Source organism: Euprymna scolopes, chromosome 8, assembly GCF_053919585.1.
Source record: "Euprymna scolopes isolate OS-2025 chromosome 8, ASM5391958v1, whole genome shotgun sequence".
Lineage (NCBI taxonomy): Eukaryota > Metazoa > Mollusca > Cephalopoda > Sepiida > Sepiolidae > Euprymna > Euprymna scolopes.
Window position 1 is genome coordinate 64,768,071 of NC_136489.1, and position 21,200 is coordinate 64,789,270.

The 21,200-nt window shown below is 32.2% G+C and overlaps 1 protein-coding gene across 1 annotated transcript in view; it reads left to right on the forward strand.

The window, feature by feature from the left end:
* Nucleotides 1–21,200, forward strand: part of LOC145283595 (uncharacterized) — a 3,312,299-nt gene that overhangs the window by 338,511 nt on the left and 2,952,588 nt on the right. Inside the window, exon 2 of the mRNA XM_080132527.1 lies at nt 17,938–17,999. The gene's annotated coding sequence lies outside the window, so the exon portion shown is untranslated. The remainder of the gene's footprint in view (nt 1–17,937; nt 18,000–21,200) is intronic.

The following is a 21,200-nucleotide window of genomic DNA, read 5'->3' on the forward strand; positions in this document are numbered from 1 at the left end:
AATAATTTAATGTTAAATTTCTCGTATCAATGGTTCAACTTAAATCCCAACAGTTTCGGAAGTATATGTATTATAGTTATTACAGATAATAATGCGCCATCTTACGCATATTTTTCATATGTATATGACGAACAAAAATACACATCATTATCCATTGAAGGTTGTGTGTTCAGGGAAGATATTTTAGGGATTTGAAAGAATAGATTATTTCTTAAATTAAACTTCGAAATAAAATACATGACATATTCAGAAATATTAAAATAAATAAAACATTAGACACATTCATGATTTTATATGAAAGTAATTGTATATTTTTAGAAGATAATATATAAAAATCCATTAATATTAGCTATAGAGAGAAGCTAATACGCGTTTCATTCAAGATTAAACAAGATGTACATGTTTTGTAAAAAATGTAAACCAAGAATAAAGAAAAACATGATTTATACTGTACATATACGCACTAGATAGATAATGGTATATATATATATATATATATATATATATATATATATATATATATATATATTTGTGTATAATATCGATTCTTCTTTACTACAATAAGAATATGAGCCGCTAATGTTAACGTTTTCAAGCAACCAACCATGACGTTATAATTTACCAATTTTGTTATTGTCCAATCGACGAACATAAGTATCTTGTAATGATCATACATTATTTAATAATCCTATATAATAAACGATTTCTGTAAAGAATTAATGCAAAATATTAATACTTTCATTCAGGAAACACATTTACAAACACACACACACGCGTGTGGGTGTGTGTGTATAAGGGAGTATAAAAATAATTGAGGTTAATAATACATCTGAAATATAATTTTTGAAATAGGTATTAACAATAATTTAGGATTCTGCAAATTGCTGCAGAAGTAAATATAGTAACAGTCCGAATCTTTTTGTATCTATAACCCGTGGAAAATATTCCGAAAATAAATGAAAAACAATACACTATTGTATAAGTATAATAAAATATTTTGTTAATTATTTTTTGGGCGAATGTTAGTGGTCTATGCTTTAGACCAGTCACACTTTTTACTTGAAATAGTCCAAAATGTTTAATCAACTAATGATTAATGTGTTTGTGCATTTTCAAACGTTTAGTATAAAACTATATAATAGTGTACAGAGAAAACGATGTAACTTGCATCGTATTTGCCATTTGGTTGCTTGAAGTAGCTTTTGTGAACTTTCGTGACTGATAGGAAGATTACCTTTGTTATATGATAGTTTAACAAATGTTTCAGTCGAATTATCTCCAGAGTGTACTCGTGCGTCTAACCAATTGTCCAACGGTTTAAGAAGCACGAACATTTTCCAATGCACTACGATTTTGGACAGACTAGACTAATCGATAACTACAATTAAAATGTAGGAAACCCATTCGTTTTTTTTTTGTGTTATTGGGAATACGGAAAACAATATCGTGGTTACTAAACTGGGTCCATAATAATCCTTATCCATTTAAAAGTAATAGAAGACTAATCTAAAAACTCAAGAATACTACAATCGTTTCCCTACAAAATATGAGATTTATACATAATATTATATAGTGGAATAGTAAACCCCTTCAATCGTAAATAATGCTCATATTTTTAACAGTTTAGCTCTCGTCAGTAATAGTGTTGCTCTCATGCGATCATGTCCCGGATAATCAGACGTTTGTCTTTATAGAGTCTTCTCATATTTGGTCACATTTTCTCTTGGCGGCGTCAGTGCAAGGATCCTGCTAGTATGAAATAATGGGCTTAAAATTCTCTTGCAAAGTAAATTATAATATAAAATAATCAATTGGTAAATTCCATCAACTACAAAGCAAAATATTTATTCTGAATACACACCTTTCAAATCCTTTCTTTTTAAAAGATTTCATGATGTTAGCGACTTAAAAAATCTATCTATATTCCTATAAATTCGTTTTTCTTTTGGGTGTATTGATATTCATATTAAAAAAAAACCTTTTCTACTTATTTAAAAAGAAAATACAATTTTCTTATATATGGGTTGTGGAATTGCATCCATCTGCAAAAGATCTAGCTAATATGCATATTCTTTTAAACATTCATTTTAATTAATTTCCTATTAGTTTTTTTTCGGTTTTCTTATGGGGTGATCATCTTTATTTAACTATTACGTGTAATTATATTCATGCAGATATTCTACATGATTTATACTTGCGTAATATTTGCGTAAAACGTTTACAGGAAACACAAAATTGTTTCCATATATATTTATATATACGTATATATTTTTGTTGCACAGATTTTGCCTACCAAACGCCTCCTAGAGTTTTTGGTCTACGGACATAAAATTTCATCTATAAGATGTTTGAATCCATGCAAAACTTTATATTTGGGTTTTAGCCTGAAAAAATCCGTGCAAAAGTGTGAAAATTACAAAAAAAATTAAATTTGCCAGGTGAAGGTCGAATGCCGCCATTACGAATGCATAATGTAGTTAATATTGGTTCATGTTTTAATTTTTAGCCTTGCAGTAAACATGTTCTCATAGCCCAGTCATTTATGGCAGAAGCAAAATAAATCGTGAGCTGAACGTTTTGGTTTCGATTCTCAATGGTGGCGCATGAGTCTTTTTTTTATCATTATTATATATTGCATCCAATCTATCTATCTACATCTATAAAAGTGTAAATGTCTGTCTTTTCTCTATGGTAATTAATGAAGACTATTATACAGAAATACATTACTTTACATATTCACACTTTTTAATATATACATATGCACATAACCTTATGGACAGTATATAGGGCCCGTGCAAAGCCGGGCGAAACTGCTAGTGTTTTATATTTTAATATATTAAAACAATTTCAAGAGTAATTCATTTACTTAAATCCCTTTCTGCTTATCCATATGTTCGAATAACTTTATCTTAATCATATATATATATATATTGCGTTCGTGTGTTTCTGGGTGTGTCTGTGTGTACAACTCTCCTGCAGCCCATACACTGGGAACGATCATGATAAAACCTGTCATGATGGCCCCCACTAAGGGATAGTGCACACAGTCTTTCTAGGGTAATGTCAAAGTCAGGTCCTATGTATATGTACTCCTCTACAGCTACACTATCTGTCTGATCATTACCAAATCTGACATGATGATGGTCTCCCACATAAAGAGGTCCTGGATATAACCTTAAACTATATCCAATGGTGAGGCCCCAGCTTGCGGGCTTTAGGGAGTGTGGAGCCACCGTTTAATTAGCATTGCTCCCAGGTCCACTCTGACCCGGAGTGGTAGTACCTGTTATGGTCCTAACTATGGGTTAAATAGAAACCGACTTGAAAACAACAAATATATTCTATTAAAAACTTTTTTCTTCAAAATCTTTGGATTTGGCATTAAATAACCCAAAAAGGATTGATATGCCGTAAAACAAAAACAACCAACCAACCAACCCACATAAAGATGGCGAACATCATTTTTCAAGGGTAAAATTGTCAGTTATATTTATTGCGGTTCTTCATAAATTTCCCAACTACGGCTGGTGTACACTAAGTTGGGGCTCGCCCCATTGCGCTGGACAACTTCTCTATGAATTTGAATAAGATCCCCTCCCGAACCCCTCTGCAAAGCGCGGGTACCATAGCTAGGTTTTTATATATTTGCATTTGGAACAATGTGAGGAGCATTTTATTGAATGAAGAGCCTTTATTTATATCTATATTTGATTGATTTACTTTTATTTATTATTTGGTTATCTTTATAAACCACTTCATGAGTAATGTATCCACTGAAGAACTTCCTTAAATGTCCGTATTTGTTATTGTATTCATGCAATGTTTTATAAGCTGCTATTTAAAAAAAAACTAGTATTTTATCTATAGAATAAACTTATTTAGATGTTTGTTTTAGATTAATCTCATTTTAATGTTTTATTTGCTATATTTTTAAAACTACCCCTGGAGAAGTTTCCGTTAAGAACTTGTCTTTATATCAGTAATACAAATCGACTTAATTCAATGTTTTATAGTATTTTTTTTACATTGCCATGCGTATTTTAGCAACTGAAGATGCCCGAATATCTGCGTGCAAGTAAAGTTAAATGAAACGATATGATGCTATGAATCGTCTTTGCACGTACTTATTGTCGTAATTCTCACATTTCCTAATAGTATACAATTTCCTAATAAAGTTCAACATTTTTTACGCTGGTAGACAATTTATAAACTCATTCACTGAAAATAGCAAAGAAGTTTCTGCTTCACTGGGACACATAATTAATTTAAGTGGGGTATTGTCTAGATTTATGATCTTATAAACCAATACATTTCAATTGAAAGCAGTAGTGTGTCTATACCTCTCATGCCCATACATAAATAAGCAAAAAAAATTACTTTCTTTGATTTAATTAAGGGTCCACGTTCATTAAACAAAATTTGGTGGATATAATGCTTGTTAAATATGCATCTACCACGCCTTCTTCTGTATCATATTTCGGACCATCTACACGGGTAACTGTCTCAGTTTCTCTTTCTGTGAATTTAAACGTAAATTCTGTAATATAGCCTATACTTATGAGATCTGATTAAGCTCTGCAAATTCTCAAATGGTTCAAATTATTTCTACTCGGGTCATCATATCTCAGCCTCCGTTAATCACAACTGATTGCTTTACCATTCAATGAGTCAATCACAATTCCCTTCACCCCAACGAGAAACATTACATAAGCTTCATCTAATAACTTTAAAATCTTATTTTATTCACATATCTGAACATTTTGTTCTTTTTGCGAGTAATATAACTCAGCCTAAACAGTATGATATAAATATTTTACCATCGTCTTAGTAGAACTACGTATTGTTTAGTATTACTAAGACATCAACTTGACCAAAAATGTTATTTGTACAGCGAGTATACTGTGAACTAATTCTTTTTCCCTATCCTGACAATTTACAAGAACTTTCATGTGTTATGGTATTAAATGCTTACTTTTTTAAAATATCTATTGATTAGGCGTTAATTCAACTTTGAACAATTTCAGATTTCGATAGTATCATATCCTCAATTATTGGGGGTGCAATAATAGGTGTTGTCCATTGACAGCACAGCTAAAACACAAACATAATGACACCTTTCTATAACCATTTTTTTCTCAACACACACCTCCAAACATCCGGGCAACGCCAGCCACCTATGCTAGTTATAAATAAGACTAATGTTTACATACCAATATATAATCTGGATAGTTCGACGGTAATATGTTTCTTTTGTTTACTCTTATCTGTAACTCATAAATTCGTAGTTCGAATTTGAAAAAATCAAAAGACCTGTCATAGAATATAGTAGGTTGGTTTATACAACTGTTTTATTGCAATTTTCATTATAAATGAATGCCGTTACTATATATCTGAATACTTTCATATCTATTATTAATTGATGTTTTTAGCAGTCAGCTGGGAGTTTACACTTAGTGCCACAATCAACTGACTAGATATTTTTTTTAAATTGCCCTTTCCTTGTTGATGTGCATTTTATGTAGATCTAGGTGTTCCCTCTGCCTTGGATCTGCTTTATTCTCTCTTTGGCAATAAGTGTGTTCATTTCTAACTTCTAATGTGCGTATCGTGAATAATGATGTGTCCCTTTTCGGGAGTGTTGACCTTTCTCTCAAAAGTTTTGACCCATTGTGCCAAATTTCACAACGTAGAAAAATATATAGCTGCCATCGTAATTCCATGTATGCGAAAATGACTGTCAAATCAGCTTAATTTTTACAAATAAATTTTGTATATACAGCGAGTTCTATTATAGAAAAGCAGTTCAACCCAGTTTTGCTCTGGCCCTATGTACTGTTACTAACTTAATGTATATATTAAAAAGTGTACATGTATAGGTAATGCCTTTCTATATAATACGTTTCCTTAACTATCAAAGAGAAAAATTGGTATGGCCCGCAGCGGTAAAATCTTTAACTTTGACCCCTTAACATTCATTTTTATGTGCTCAAATCAAATTAAAGTTTGGACCATGTCTGAGTAACCTACATCTAAAATCTCATGTTTAGACCCAAAATTTGCGAAGGAGTTTGATAAGATCTGCAAAGGTCAACTCTTTAAACTTTGAGCTCTCGGCTGATAAATTCTTGCCTCAAAACTGATTAAAAATCTTGGTGCATACACTTTATGTAAAATCTCAAATGTTTAGCCTCAAAATATGCTAGAGTAGTTTGCTAGAGACCACAAAGAACAAGTCTTTTTAACTTTGACCTGTTGGCAGCCAAATTTTCGTCCAAAAACCAATGAAAAAGCTTTCCTTATGTATGAATACATTTTACGTAAAATTTTAAATGTTTTAGACACACAATTGGCTGAGTAATTTGATAGAGATCACTCAGGTCCAAGTTTACTTATTAACTTTGGTCCCAATTCTGACCCCTTAACATCTATTGTTTTTGGCTCAAATCGAATGAAAATGTGGCCCCTGTTCAAGGAAACTACATCTAAATTTTTAATTGTTTAGACCCAAAATTGACGGGGAGATCGGTAGTACTCAGGGGCTGAAGTTTAAATGACACTTCAGGACCTATCAGATTGACGACTCCCTTTTGAACCTTTTCTGGGAGCGAGAGACTAGAGGTAGATGCACCAGCCCAAATATGACAACAATACTCCATACATGGGCGAATCGTGGCCTTATAGAGGTATAGGATACTTTCGGGTGTTAGTATCTTTCTAGCACTGTAGAGAGAACCTACCTTCTTCGCAGCGGTCCTGGCGATACTCTCGATGTAATTGTTCCAACTCGTGTTTCCTGAGAGCGTTAGGTCGAGGAGTGTAAAATATGTACTTTCAGATAAAGAGTTATTGGTCATTGCTATTCGTGGTAGAGTAGCTTTCTTGTAATTATTGAAGGAAACGAGTTTAGTCTTGGCAGCATTGAATGTGACCATCCATTTATTTTCCCATTCCACTACAGATCGAAGGTCATCCCCTAGTACTTCTGCCATTCATTTAGGTATGTGTTCATTTGTTTTCCTGACGTGTGTGTCATATAAATTGCAAATTGAAGACAGAAGATAACTTGTAATGCTGAAAACGTATTAAAAAAGTAATTTCTTAAAAAGAAATAAATTGGGGTTCTTGTGATCTTTTAAACCAATGCATTTCAGATGAAAACATCATGTACTTAACTGTCATGTCGAAATTAGTACAAATTCAAAAAATTATGATAAATAATCCAATAGATGTGCTAGATGTAGTTTTAACAAAAAAAAATCATCCACAATTACATTCTGAGATTTTGAGTTTAAAAATGGAAGATCCTTAATTTAAGTCAAGGGAGATAAGTCAGTTTTTCATACTAAGTTAGTTGCATAATTCTCCCACATTAAAACATGAAACGCGATGATTTGATAAATTCTATTTTTACTTATAATTATGTTTCTATTGTATCATTCTTCGTAACTTTTGGAATTCACACCAACCTCGACATGACACATAAGTCACGTGTAATGTTTTCACCCGAAATGCATCGATCCAAAAGACCACTAATCTACACAAGAATCAAATATTGTTTAGTGAGAGTTCAGTCTTAAACTGGATGATTAGTTTATGCTAAATTTAAATAAAAATGTGAATCCCCAGACTATAGACTAAAATTATTGTATTATTTATTTTAGATATTTACTGGATGTTTATACGTAACCGTGTGGGGTTGGGGAATATTGTGATTTGAAATCATGTTAAAATTATAATTAGGTTTTATTTTTCTTTAAAAAAATTATATATAAATATATATATATATAGTTATCTATTCATGTTGTTTATATAAACAAGCATCAACAGACTATCCTCACCCAGTGCCATTGAGAACCCTAACTTGCCATAGGAACCTTTGTCAGTACTTAAGAAAGTTCAATACTTACTACTTCTGTCATCAATTCAGAATTTCAACGAAACTTTTGCAGACTGTTGAACATTAACAAATTCTACTGAACAATGTACACAATATGAACCAAACTTTTTTATTGATGTTTTTTTAAACTAACCAAACTGAACTAAATTTCACGTTTCTGATTTTTTTGAGATGAGGATTGGTTATTCATAAATTTGAGTTGTTGTACTACTGATCTCATCCCTAGTGTTACCTTCACTATGTTTCGGTCGATGTAACCTCCTCAAGAACTTGTAGCACAGTGGTTAGAGTACTTGGAAAAATCAATTGTAAAATTTATATTCTCCTGAAGGTTGAAGGTTCAATTCTCAGTGTGGGTGACCAAAAAATACAATTGTAAATTACTTAGGACCTCTATCCGGTCATGGCTGACGGAATGAGAGCATGTCACCCCCCCACAAACACAGCCATGAAGTATTTAAAGGGTTCCGTTCAAAATTCCGCCCAGATTCCCAAGCTCGACAAGATACATCTGAAGAAGGTCGGAGGTTTCATCAAACAAAATGTTTGTGAAAATGACAGTCCAGATGAACACAGTAGTCCAAATAATCCAAATAATATCAACTAAATTTTAGTTTGCAAAGTCAGTTTAGTTCAGTTAGTATGATGTAGAAACAACGAAACTTTCTCCTTTAAGGGTTAATGATATGGATAGATGATCTTCCAGTTGAACAACAAGGGGATTAAAACTGATGAAATGGACAAGATTTACAAATGAGAAAAACAAGCGCTTTTAACAATATCACATATTTTACTTTCCATTATTGTTGCACTTTTGGTACCTTCAGTCATTACTTTCCATTGTTTCATATCTTAATCTCTAAATCTCTTGACATAAGCTAAATTTTAAAAAAGGATAAGTAGCTTGCTTGAAGCATTGCTGGTAAATAAATATAGGCGAGTATAAGAAGGCTATAGCAATGCAGGGAACCTAGTGTTGAAGTGATGCATGGGTAAACGAAGAAAAGCTTTATATATTGTTTTTTAATCTCCGTATATCCATTTATTTTCCCCAAACATCACAAATATAAATCAGTAAATATGGACTTACTCTGTTGAGATAATCAGGATGCTGGAAGTATTTAATATTTCGAGAAATACATCTCCTTTTTATAAAACAGGACCAAAGAATATCATTTAAAAAATCAGAAAAATGGTGGTGGGTTCATTTTTCACTACTTATGAAGTCCAAGAACCATTCAAGGAGAAGAGCTAAGGAGATGAATGGATTGTTAGTTTCAATGATGAAGAATATTCTGAGAGGATTGTAATCGATGAATAGAATAAAACATGGATTACTTATGTAGCTGCCATCATTTTTTGTCTTCGGTTAATCCAGAGTGCGAATTTCTGAATACCTATTTCCAAATGTACCCCTTTGTTACTACAATAATTAAGACACATATTCTAAGTGCTTAATAAATCATAGATTGTAGCACTTGGTTACCGACATGTGTATAAAACAGCACAAGTTACAGTCATGAACTTAGTTCTAAATATGACAGCTTCTCAGTCTTACAAGCTCTTAATAGCATGTAAATACAGATATAACACTGTCTACAGCAATATTATCTTTTTAACTCCTCTTGTAACACTTTACTATTTGAGGTTCCACAGATGTAGAGAAATGTTTTTGTCTTGATTGTTTTATGGCATATCAACCATTTCAGATTATTTAATGTCAAATCCAGTAACTATGGAAAGGTTTTTATGTTTCAAGTTCTTTATATCTTCGAATATTTATTCATGGTGTTTGCTTCTTTTTTTTTTTTTTTGTATGGGAAAATTTCTTTTTTACATTACAGAACATGATCGAGTTTTGCAGAGGGGGAAAATACATTAAATGTTTGATGCATTTTAGGCCAGAAAGCCAGTATCTTCAGACAATCTGATCTGGTAACACCAGCAGATGTTTTGAGAATCCACATTGGAAAAGATGACTTATTAAACTTGACAGATCATAGTAACGTTGTCAGATCTAAAAATGTTTTGTTTACAATATGGAACAATAAATTTATCACCCTAAAGTAAACATTACAGCTTTATTTTAAAGCTTAGAGAAAACATCAATTCAGGTAACTTGATTATGTAGTAGAGCTAACATCTATACAATGTAACCACCTTCAGCTTCAATCACTGCCTCGATAAAATTCCGGGACTGAGAGCGTGCCTTGTCCACACGTGCACATGTGAGCTCTTCGAATACTCGGCGGATGGTGGCGATCAGGCTGACTTTGGTGTTATCGGAGGTCGTCATGGTGATGTTCTTAATGTATGACCAAACGAAGTAGTCCAGTGCGTTCAGGTCGAGGGAGGAGAGGTCAGTGAAAGAAGGGTACAAAGTCGTAGTACTCCTTCTGAAACCAAACCTGGGTCTTTTTGAACTTGTATGCCGGCGCCGAGTTATTCTGCCACACTCAGAGTTTGCCAGCAGCTACCTGAGTGCACTAGGAGATCACCACACGTTAGCACATTCAGGCACACTTTGGTGTTGTTTTCAAGCTGATTTTGAAGATGTGAGGTGGCATGATGTGGTCCTCACTTGAAACCACACAAAAGACCATAACCGTGACCGGAAACAGTTGTGCCCCCAAGTGTTGAACCATCTGGATTTGCATACTGAGGGTGCTGGCAGTGGTTCTGTTTTCATAATTTGGATCAGTAGAGAACAGGAGTCGTATAGTGATGCATCTCTGATCTTGCTCCTTGAACATTGTGTCACTTTCAGACATGATAGAAGACTCCTATCACTCATGGGATTTGTACACAACTGGCCATCTAGTAGATAGTCTACAACAAAAAAAGAACACAGGTTTTCATAAAACAGAAATGGAATCATGTCGTATTTTCTAGAGCCACATTTTTATCGTGCCATGCTGTAGTATATGTATGAGATGTAATCTTTGTATAGACTTAACTCTTGTAATATTTTTATAATATCTAAAATGGCTGCTACATAAAAACAACTTTATAACAACGACGAAACACATGTTACCTACACTATCGGTTTAGTTTATTATTATATAGATAATGGTGTTTATTTCCTTTCATGTGTGTGTATATATATATAATTGAAACTGTAATTTAGTTTTATTTCATTCAAAGTCAATGATAATAAATCATGTCCCCATGTCATAAATGTTAAAGCAGAAATCATAATAAAACTAGGAATAAGGCGGCTAAGGAATAACAAGCTAAACTTTTAATGGTTTTATAAACGCAATACTCTATATGCATAAAAGCTAAGTACGCCCTAAAATGGAGTATTTTTGCAACTAGGCAGGAGCTGCTGAACGCTCTATACTGACTTGTGTTCAAACCTGACTTCAAGATACTAACGGTGATTCCGAACTCTTTCCTCTGCTGCATATCCTACGGAAGAGACGTTGCTTACTTGTCTTTGCTGTACAGTTATTTTCATTACAAGTGCTCGTCTAAACCCTAACTCATGATCCCCTTTCCAAGCATGGAAAATAGCACAGAACTTACTACGACCACGATAAATAATTTACCACAATCTCTATCTGATCATTAATCTTAACACTTATTTTCCTAAAACTTCCTGCCTGTGGAACACTGTTTTGGTTAGCTTCCAAGTTGTCTACAAAACATGCAATGCTATTTTTAATAGGTAATTTCCTGTAGCCATGGTTATAATTATGCAAAAACATTAAAGAAGGCATTCAACAGTTGTAACTGACTTAGTATTCCTCACCTAGAAATATAACTGAATGTTAAATCAGTATACCCACGGGTTCAAAAATAATAGCGGAAACAATTTTATGAGAACATGGATATAGGGTCGATGAAAATAGCAAAATATTGCACGTAGAAAAATATGTATAACGAAAAATATTTTAAGAGAAAACAAGTGGAACTCTCAGGGATCAACGTCAACAAAGAATATATTAGGTAAAAAGCAGTGTTGTTTTTAAAAAAAGGGGTGAATAAGTAGTTTTAATAATTCGCTTGATTGATCTTTAAGTTTATTTGTTTACATTTCAGATTCTGATGTATTTAGAAATTATCATAAACGGTTAATCAAATTTGCGAAAACCTCTCTTCCACCAGGTAACAACAATGAAAATATTGTGATGAAATGAATAAATTGATTCGAAATCAAATAGTGTTTTTGCAATTATAATATATAATACCAAAGCAACATCCTCAACAAGAAATTTAATTACAGTATTAAGTGAAGCACTTCGACAACATGAAAAATTGCAAGATATAAAACACATGTAAATAAAAGAAGACGCAATATTATTTTCTGTCGATTACTACTTGTCTATCGGACCTTTATCTTAAACTGAAGAACGGCCTAGTTTCTCAGCATTCCTTCGAATATACGAATTTTATTTATCGAAAAGATGTCAATTGTACTCTAGCGGAGAAAAATTATATTACAGAATTTAGGCGCTAAGGAAAATACGAATTACAAATTTCATACTGTTGAAAAAATCGTTTAAACAACCAATTGAAATATTGTCAAATATTTACAGAAGGTGACAGTTTGTTTATCACACGTTGTAAATGCTTAAACATTGTCAAAGTTAACGAGATCTCAAGTATACATAACGGAAACATAAAATTCGCTGGATATATTATTCAATATTAGGTACATATTTAAATGTAATATTTATGTTCATGCGTGAGTTGTAGAAAGATATTAAAAACAACCTCGAGAATGTTGTCAATCATAGAACAAGATACTTAAATAATTTTATAAAACCTTACAGAATCTACTTTATATAAAACCGGACTATTGAAGCAGAGAGAAAATATTGTTCAATACAATGATTGGACCAGGTAACATTAAAGGAATACTGCTTATTATGTAATATAAAATTCATTTACAATAGATATGAAACCCGGATAAAATCGACCCATGTAAGAAGGAAAAAGACCAAACGCATAACATGATTAAATAGCAATAAGAATTTGGGAAAAAGAACATGGACATAAAAATAAATTAAGCTGCCTTTTTTTATATTGGAAGTGAAAACTCTAATCGATAAAGTAACTTGAAAAAACTGGACGACCAACGCGAAAAAGCAATGAGAAAATTGCCAGGTGTTTTTCTAGAAATAAGTTAAAATTCACAGAGGAATTTTATGTAAATGTGTAATTTAGTGATAAAATATTCAAAGTAAAGATCTATGTCATATACGGAACAAAATTCAAACCTTTTGGCTATCGAGAGTAGGATTACTTTAATTTACGAGCGAACACGATGAATGCGTTACGAGGAAATGTAAATGTACCACATAAAGAAAGATATGAATAACCAGAAAAAATTTGTGAGAAAATCTTAGGAATGAATGTACCGGTATAATTAAGTTGTTGTACGAAAACAGATGCAAAATTAAAAATGTAAAAAGTATCTTTCCTTGACGTTTATATCGCGAATTGTCTACTTTTAAACGACATTCTATCCTTGGCCAAAAATAAAATACGAAAGAATGAGTAGTAGGCTAATTTTGAATGGTTAAGGGTTGTTGGGTTTTAATGAGAATAAAAATAGAAAAATGTATTTGGAATAAAAAAAAAACTAAAATAAAGTATGAATAATTATGATTAAAAATGCATGTATCAAGTGATACAAATGAATAATAAAAAATATCATGGATGAGCAAGGGACTTCCTGGGGGGATAATGGTTGTAATGAAAGAAAATGAGGGGTTGGTCAGATGGTTTCTACGAATTGTTACGATTAAAATGTTTTCATTTTAATAAAATTACGATAAGAGTTAACTGAGAATATTTCTTAATGTCTACACTTGTTGATCTCTTTATTCTGAATAGTTTATACACGTTATTGTTTTAAGTTGTGTATACATACAAATATATATATATATATATATATATATATATATATATATATATATATATAGTGCTGGAACGATTAATCGAGAATCGAAAAATTCGGAACGGTTCAGGATATCATTATCGGAATCGAAATCATACTCTAATTTCCGATTCCAAAATTGATTCATTCATTAAAAATATATTAAACTTTATTTTACATAGTAGGCAGTTCAGATAAAATGATGTATTGTCTCCAAGTACCTAGCGGCATTGAAAATCTATATTCATAATAACATAAAACACTATGTAAATTTATTTTACTTGTGCTAAAAAAGAAAAACAGAATATTTTAGCTTTTGCCCGGTCATTAAAAAACCTGACACAATAATTTTAATGAATTAGTGGACTTTCAGGGCGTAATACTTCTACGCTAGCCACATTTTGGCACCAGCGTTTCTTTGATTTCGGTGTCCCATATCTGTTAGTTGTGTTTACTTGTCATAAAAGCATTATTGAAATTAAGTGGATAATTTTACTATATAAAATATTATTGATGTAGTAGTATATAGAAAGTCTTCAACAAATCGCTCTAAGCAAAAGGAAGAATCTAGTTTTTTCCATCCATTACGTATTAACACCTTGAAGAATTTGTCGAAGAAAGAAAAAAACATGAATTCTTTTAAAATTAAGAATTTCTCATATGAATTTAACATAAGTGATGACCCGAATTTCTGAGCTGTTCTAATATTGTAGGGCAGATTTCGGGGAATTTTATGGGCAGGGATTAATATTAACTTTTTTTAAAATGATTGAGTGTGATTTTACTTTCATTCCAGTCGGACTCGGAGTTAGTGGTAAAAAAAAAACTTTCTACTCATCTCCCTTCATAATGACCCCGCTAATTAAGCCCCTAATAGTGGCCCCCTGCTTCAAAGTGGCACTGTGCCTTGTTTGGGGTGAAAATTGAATTTAAAAAAAATAATTTATCTCCGAGTCTAAAGTATTTAATATTTTTTCGTTTTTTCTATTTATTCTGTTAAGTTCTTTTAGAATTTTCAGTCCCACATAATCACCAAAAGAGTAGAAACTCATTTTGGAAGGCAATCACTTAGTTAGCAGTTAGGGCCAGATAAGTTCGGGAAAAGATATAAGTGTTATCTGCAACACGTGTCGCTGATTACATTTATGTCCGTTCTCCAATGAAATCCCTGTAGAGTGATGAAGATGTATGTTCTTATTGACTCCACATTGATTTAACCATTAAATACTATGACATCTTAAATTAAGAAAAAAAGCATATATATATATATATATATATATATATATATATATATATATTGTTATATACAGTAAAATATAGTGTTATTCGATAGTTCTAAGTTTTTAGTCGCGTGCAAACAACTCTATAATAGCTCCGTCGGTCGGTCTGTCCGTAATACTTTTGTGATTGGCCTTTTTAGTTAAAGGTATGTTGTAAATAGATGTTGTTCTTAGCTTTTGGGCCGAGATCAAAGTGTAGTATATGTTCCGGCAGATACTGCAACAAATGCCATATGTGGCGGAAACCCCACATATAAGACCTTGGTCAATGTAGGGGCAACCCTTCATACCAATTGTCACTATCCAGCTTCCCTACTCCCCGGGAAGTTGGCCCCCATTTCCTCTTCACTCCTCACATAAAAAATCGAGCTTGTACCTGATTCGCTCGGTGGGGAAGCAAATAAATACCAACCCCAAATCAGACCTTGGTCAATGTAAGGGCAACCTTTCATACCAATTGTCACTATCCAGCTCCACTACTAGTTTTGATTAGTTCCAACTTATTAAAAATCAACAAATACATGCTCTCAGTACTAAAATCGTCGTGATGCGTCTGTTTTTATCTGACCGTTTTTGTTCTCATATTTATGTTCGCTGGCTTAATATTACGTTAGAGCTCGGCATTAAAAATTTGTATCATACTATTAGTGAACGAAGAATTAAACAACAATAAAAATACATACCAAACCATTAATAAGGTAGATGTTTGCCATCAGGAATTACTTACTGTCTAGTAAATATTTTACACTGTCATTTAACTCCAAGTGTTAAGGAAGATAGGCATCACTTGATGCATCATTGGCATTATATTTACACACACACACACACACACATATATATATATATATATATATATATATATATATATATTGTGTACAGAAAGTTGTTAGTTGAGACAGGTCATTGGTACCGTCGGTTTCAAGCCCGATAATAAGGCCCGTTTAAGGTATCCTTATCAAGCTCTCTTCAGCCAATATTCGTCTCCTTTATATTGGCTGAAGAGAGCTTGATAAGGATACCTTAAACGGGCCTTATTATCGGGCTTGAAACCGACGGTACCAATGACCTGTCTCAACTAACAACTTTCTGTACACAAAATATAAGTACGCTCTTAAAATTTGGATTTTCCTTTTAATTGAGCACTCTGCTGGAATTCTTTTTCCCAAAAAAACTAATCATATATATATATATATATTATATTCGACTCGTGTTAATCGTTAAATATGCAAAGCTTGGAACAGAATATTTAAAATGGTAATCACAGACGGTATTTACACAAGATCAGCATTGATAACAGAGCTAATGCATCCTCTATAATTGCAAGAGTCTCATTTAAGGAAACTGAGCAATTAGCATTAGCATAAATAATTCATTTCAGTTTAGCTGAAACTAATCAAGCTACAATGTCATTAGCTTTGAGCATGCCTTTATGCTATCTCTCTCTCTGCACCTATAAAGCAGTTTCGACGTCGTCTTTATCGTTGTTTTATGATTAACTGTTGCACTGAGATACTCTCTTTTACAACGCCGAAAGAAAATAATGATATTGTATCCTCTGTCCCAGGATTGTTTTGATTGCTCTTTGCATCCACTAGTTGTAAATCAGCGTTTCAATTAAGCTCCTACGGAAGACTTTTGCAATTGTGTTTAACTATTCTGATGTGTTATCTTTCTATTCATGAGTAATGGTGGTATATTTTGTGTAATTGCTTTCTAGAATCAATAAATTATCAGTAATACAAGGTATTTCAAGAATATGATCGTTTTATCCAAGATTCTCATGTTGTAATTAGCGCGTCGTCTATACAGGGAGCAATAGATTTTAGGAATATAAATAATTATTCTAATTTAAAAGTTTACATGGCAAATTTATTCTGCATTAGAAACCAATAAAATGCCGTAAAATAAACCAGAACCAGTCGCATAAAAAATGTTACGCGACACATAAAGCATGCAACTAAGCAATTTCTATGACGATTACTTCTATGAGAAATTGCAATCTGGTTGTATTTTGAGGAGTCTATTTTGAGGAGTCATACATTTTTGTTTATAATTATGCCATAACTTTTACATAAATTTGTGTTAGTAATGATTTTCATATATATTTTTGAATTACTGTTTTTCTTTTTCTCGGAGTTTTCTGTTAATATTATGCGAATTTGTGCATATTTTTACATTGTGAATAATTGCATAGCAGTTGGAATGGCCTTTAAAATAAGTGTGTATCCTTATCTCTTGCCGGCCCCTATCTAAATTATTGTATCAACTTCAGTGTAGATACTTGAAACTCGATATATTGTGTAATTCGGAGATGTGGAAAAAATCGATTTGGATTTTTGCTGGAAAAACTAGCTGCTAATGATTAAAAACTCGAGAAATGAGAATTAGCAGGCATATTTAGACATATTGAGGAGTGTCTACATTAGTGCAAATAGACATTTATAAGATTAAAAAAATTATTGTTTTATAATCAGATATTAATATGGAATTGGTACTGATAATAACGTATAACGCTAAAGGAATATGTTTTATTTTCGATCCAAGCTAATAGGACTAAATATTTTTAATATAAAAGCATCACTACTATATAATAGGAAAAATATCATTAAATAGAGAATTGACTCTATATTAATAACTAACACATCCTTTTAAAGTAAGGCATCAGGAATATCATGACCAGAAAACGCTGGGCTGCGTGTTAGTATTATAATTGAGGCATTATAATTGCTGCCTTCCTTCAGCATAAAATAATAAATTTTACCTGATAAAAGTATGCTAGTAACTTTATTTTCAGCAATTGTTCCCGTCGAAAATTACATTTCCTCCAATCTATTTTGATTTCATAATTTACACTGATTATTTTTCTTTTCCAGGTTACAAAATGTTACAAAGGAGACCTTGCTGATTTTAAGAACATGATCCTCTTGATAACAAAGTACGTCACTTTTTTTTATTAAAATGCATTCAGTTTAACAGAAATTATATCAATTACTCCTGTGAGAATGTCATCTGGTGGTAAAATATATTAAATTCAAATAGTTTCTCTATTTTTGTATGAACAATGAGAAAACACCGCATCACCGTCATAAATTATTTTTTTCTTTACACATGTATAAAAAACAGTATGCCTTAAAATATATGTAAAAAGAGGTTGTTTATAATGGTATATATATATATATATATATATATATATATATATATATATATAATATATATATAGCACATCCCATTGCCCGGTGAAAGTATGAGATCTACAGGAGAATCGTTAAGGGACCTCCTTCAAAAACGAATTTAAATACTGTTGTTTTGTTGGCTACTTCCCTTCCTGGAAAATAGCGGCACTGGCGGCCGTAGCCCAAATAAAATAATCTGGTTTCTATTGTCGGCATTGTTTTCCAGTGGCAGCTGGTGAAAACCACTTTCTGTGATTGTCAGCCTTTTTCATTGCTAGTGATTCTTATTTGGAGCGATAACCATCAGGTATTTTATGATTATAAAACAAATATTCATTAACACTAAGTTGAGCGAAAACAGGTGAAGATATGTGCCTTCGACCGAGTACATTATATTTTAAGTCGGCATCAGATTTCTCTTCGGTATACTGCACTGCACTCATATCTTTTTAAATATAGCTCTATCACGGCTTCTAAATAATAAATTACTCCACAGAAAGTAAAAGTATAAAAAAAAAACAAATATATTACTTATAATTCATTCCGTCGTCAATAAAATATACGTCGACACGTTCCTGCATATTATTTTTTTGTTTTAACTTATTTGAAATCGTTTAATCAGTTCTAAAAATGTGCTGACATAAGTCACAGGTTTCCTGGCTAGATATTTACTCAAGAATATAAAAATAAATTCAACAGTTAATGAGAATGAAAAAGGAAGAGAAAACAAATAGATTATGTTTCAAGTTTTAATAATCTTTAAACAAATTAAAAATTAAATATTGGTACGTTTAAAAAAATGTTTTAACGCGGCATTTGTGTGGGGTTAATGGCATGTTGGTATTTTGTGCTTATTTGCATTCACATACAAGTTAACATTTTGTCCTTGCAATGAAAAGAGCAATGCGTGTTTGATTACATTTTATGTTAGTTTCTTGTGAGCAAGGACATATTTATCAATGCGTGTTAAAATGGCAATAATTCCCCAACCATTTGTTAGCTCACCGTACAAAAATTGTAAAGTTCCAGTATTTTATTTTAATAATTTTGAGCGATTATCAAAACTTCACACAGGCTGTATATGTTTTTTAACAGAATTTCATCGTGTGTCCAAGTTGATTTAATTGCATATGCGTGTGCGATTATCGAGTGTTAAGACGTTATATATATAGTTTGTTTTATGTCAACATGCTGGATTTTTCAAAAAAAAAATGGTCCTCACTTTTGAAACATTTAGGCAATTTTAAGGTTACCACTAGTAGTTTTTATAGACGGCCAAAATTGGAAGAAGCAAAAATAAGAAAGATTGTTTTACGACCTAGTTTAACATGCGATAAAACTCCCCAACCTTCCCATGTTGAAAACGGCTTTCGAAATAAACAGAAGCAGATCTTAACATGTGGAAGTTGAGGAGTTTATTCCGAAAGCCATTTTCAACATGGGTAGGTTAAGTGTATTTATACTACGCTGAGGTAAGTCGGAAAATATCTTATTGAAGACTGTTTATACGTAATAGGGCAAAAAGAAAGGTTATCGTATTTTTAGATGCTACATCGTAATAAAACAGCAAAACATTTGATCATACAAAAAAAAAAATAAATAAATATTTGTTCTCAGTTGAAAAAGATAAATTTCATAACCTCCCCGTTCTCGGAAAAACAGGGAAAAATCATTTGGCAATAAAAACAATGAATGAAAAAAACTAAGTTATGGATATATTAGGGTAAGTTGTTTTTTGTTTCCTTTTTTTTTATTGACTTCTATTCGCATGAAACAGGTCGACGGTTTTTGTTGATAAAAATGTGATAGGTATGAATTAATTCGGGTAATTTGCTTTTTTTTCTTCGTTTTTTATTGATTTCCGTTCGTTCGGTATAATCCGATAGATGTCGCTGGGTGTCGCCGAGCGAGACTCACGGTAAAGCGAAAATTACACAGCAGAAGTACCATTTAATGGGTATAATTATATGTGTAAAGATAAAAACGCAAACATTAATATTTAAACCCCGACTGATATAATGTTGGTCAACAAGAATGTAAATGATGCATTTCAGAATATATATTATACGTATGTACGTGTATGTTTTAGTCTAATCAGAATAGCTAAATGCTTACGTAAAAGGGGATGTAGATTCGTTCGCTGTTGTAATATGCTGGAAATTAAGTGGCTATTAACTAAAAATTATGCAGTGCGAATGAATCTTTGTCCTAGCGACGCAATAGTATAATGGTCGGATTATTTGTTGAAATGAGCTTATTCCGGAATAAAAGAATAACCTAAACTAAGAAAATAATTACACACGTATCGAGTTAAATCTTAAAATATATTTTGTATTTGCTAGTCCAAGTCGAAGTTATTCTGGAATTAACTTATAAATGTATGTTTATTCAATTTAAACTTCTATTTCCCGATCTAACATAAGACAACTTTCAAGTAAACAATATTATCGTGTCAAAAAACGACTTCTATTTGCTAGCTAATTTTTCATTCCATTATTTTAAGGTACACTAATAATTATCTAGACTCCGTTGTCATAACATATATAGATTCTGTTGTGGAAAATATCTAATCTCCGTTTCCATAACCATAGCTAGGCTCTGTTGCTGTAACCTATCTTTTTCTATCACATTTCTTTCTTCGCTCTGATTAAAGTCCCACCATCCTACACCGTGCCGCTTTCAATATCTATCGCGTCACGTATAAACAATCTAATTAATATTGTGTCTCTAAAAATTGTTGTTTACTTACCATCTACACTATTCACCATTTACACATTTCCTTGCATTGCGCATTTTTGACTCTCCCCCATCACAGTTTATGTTTCTTTTTCTTTGTTTAGAACCCTTGCACTCTTCCCGCTCTCGCCTCCCTGATCACTCTCTCTCTCACTTTCTCTCTCCCATGCTCTTTCTCTTGTGTTCCTGTTTCCCCCTTTTCTCTCATAAATCGAAGAGCACTCCAT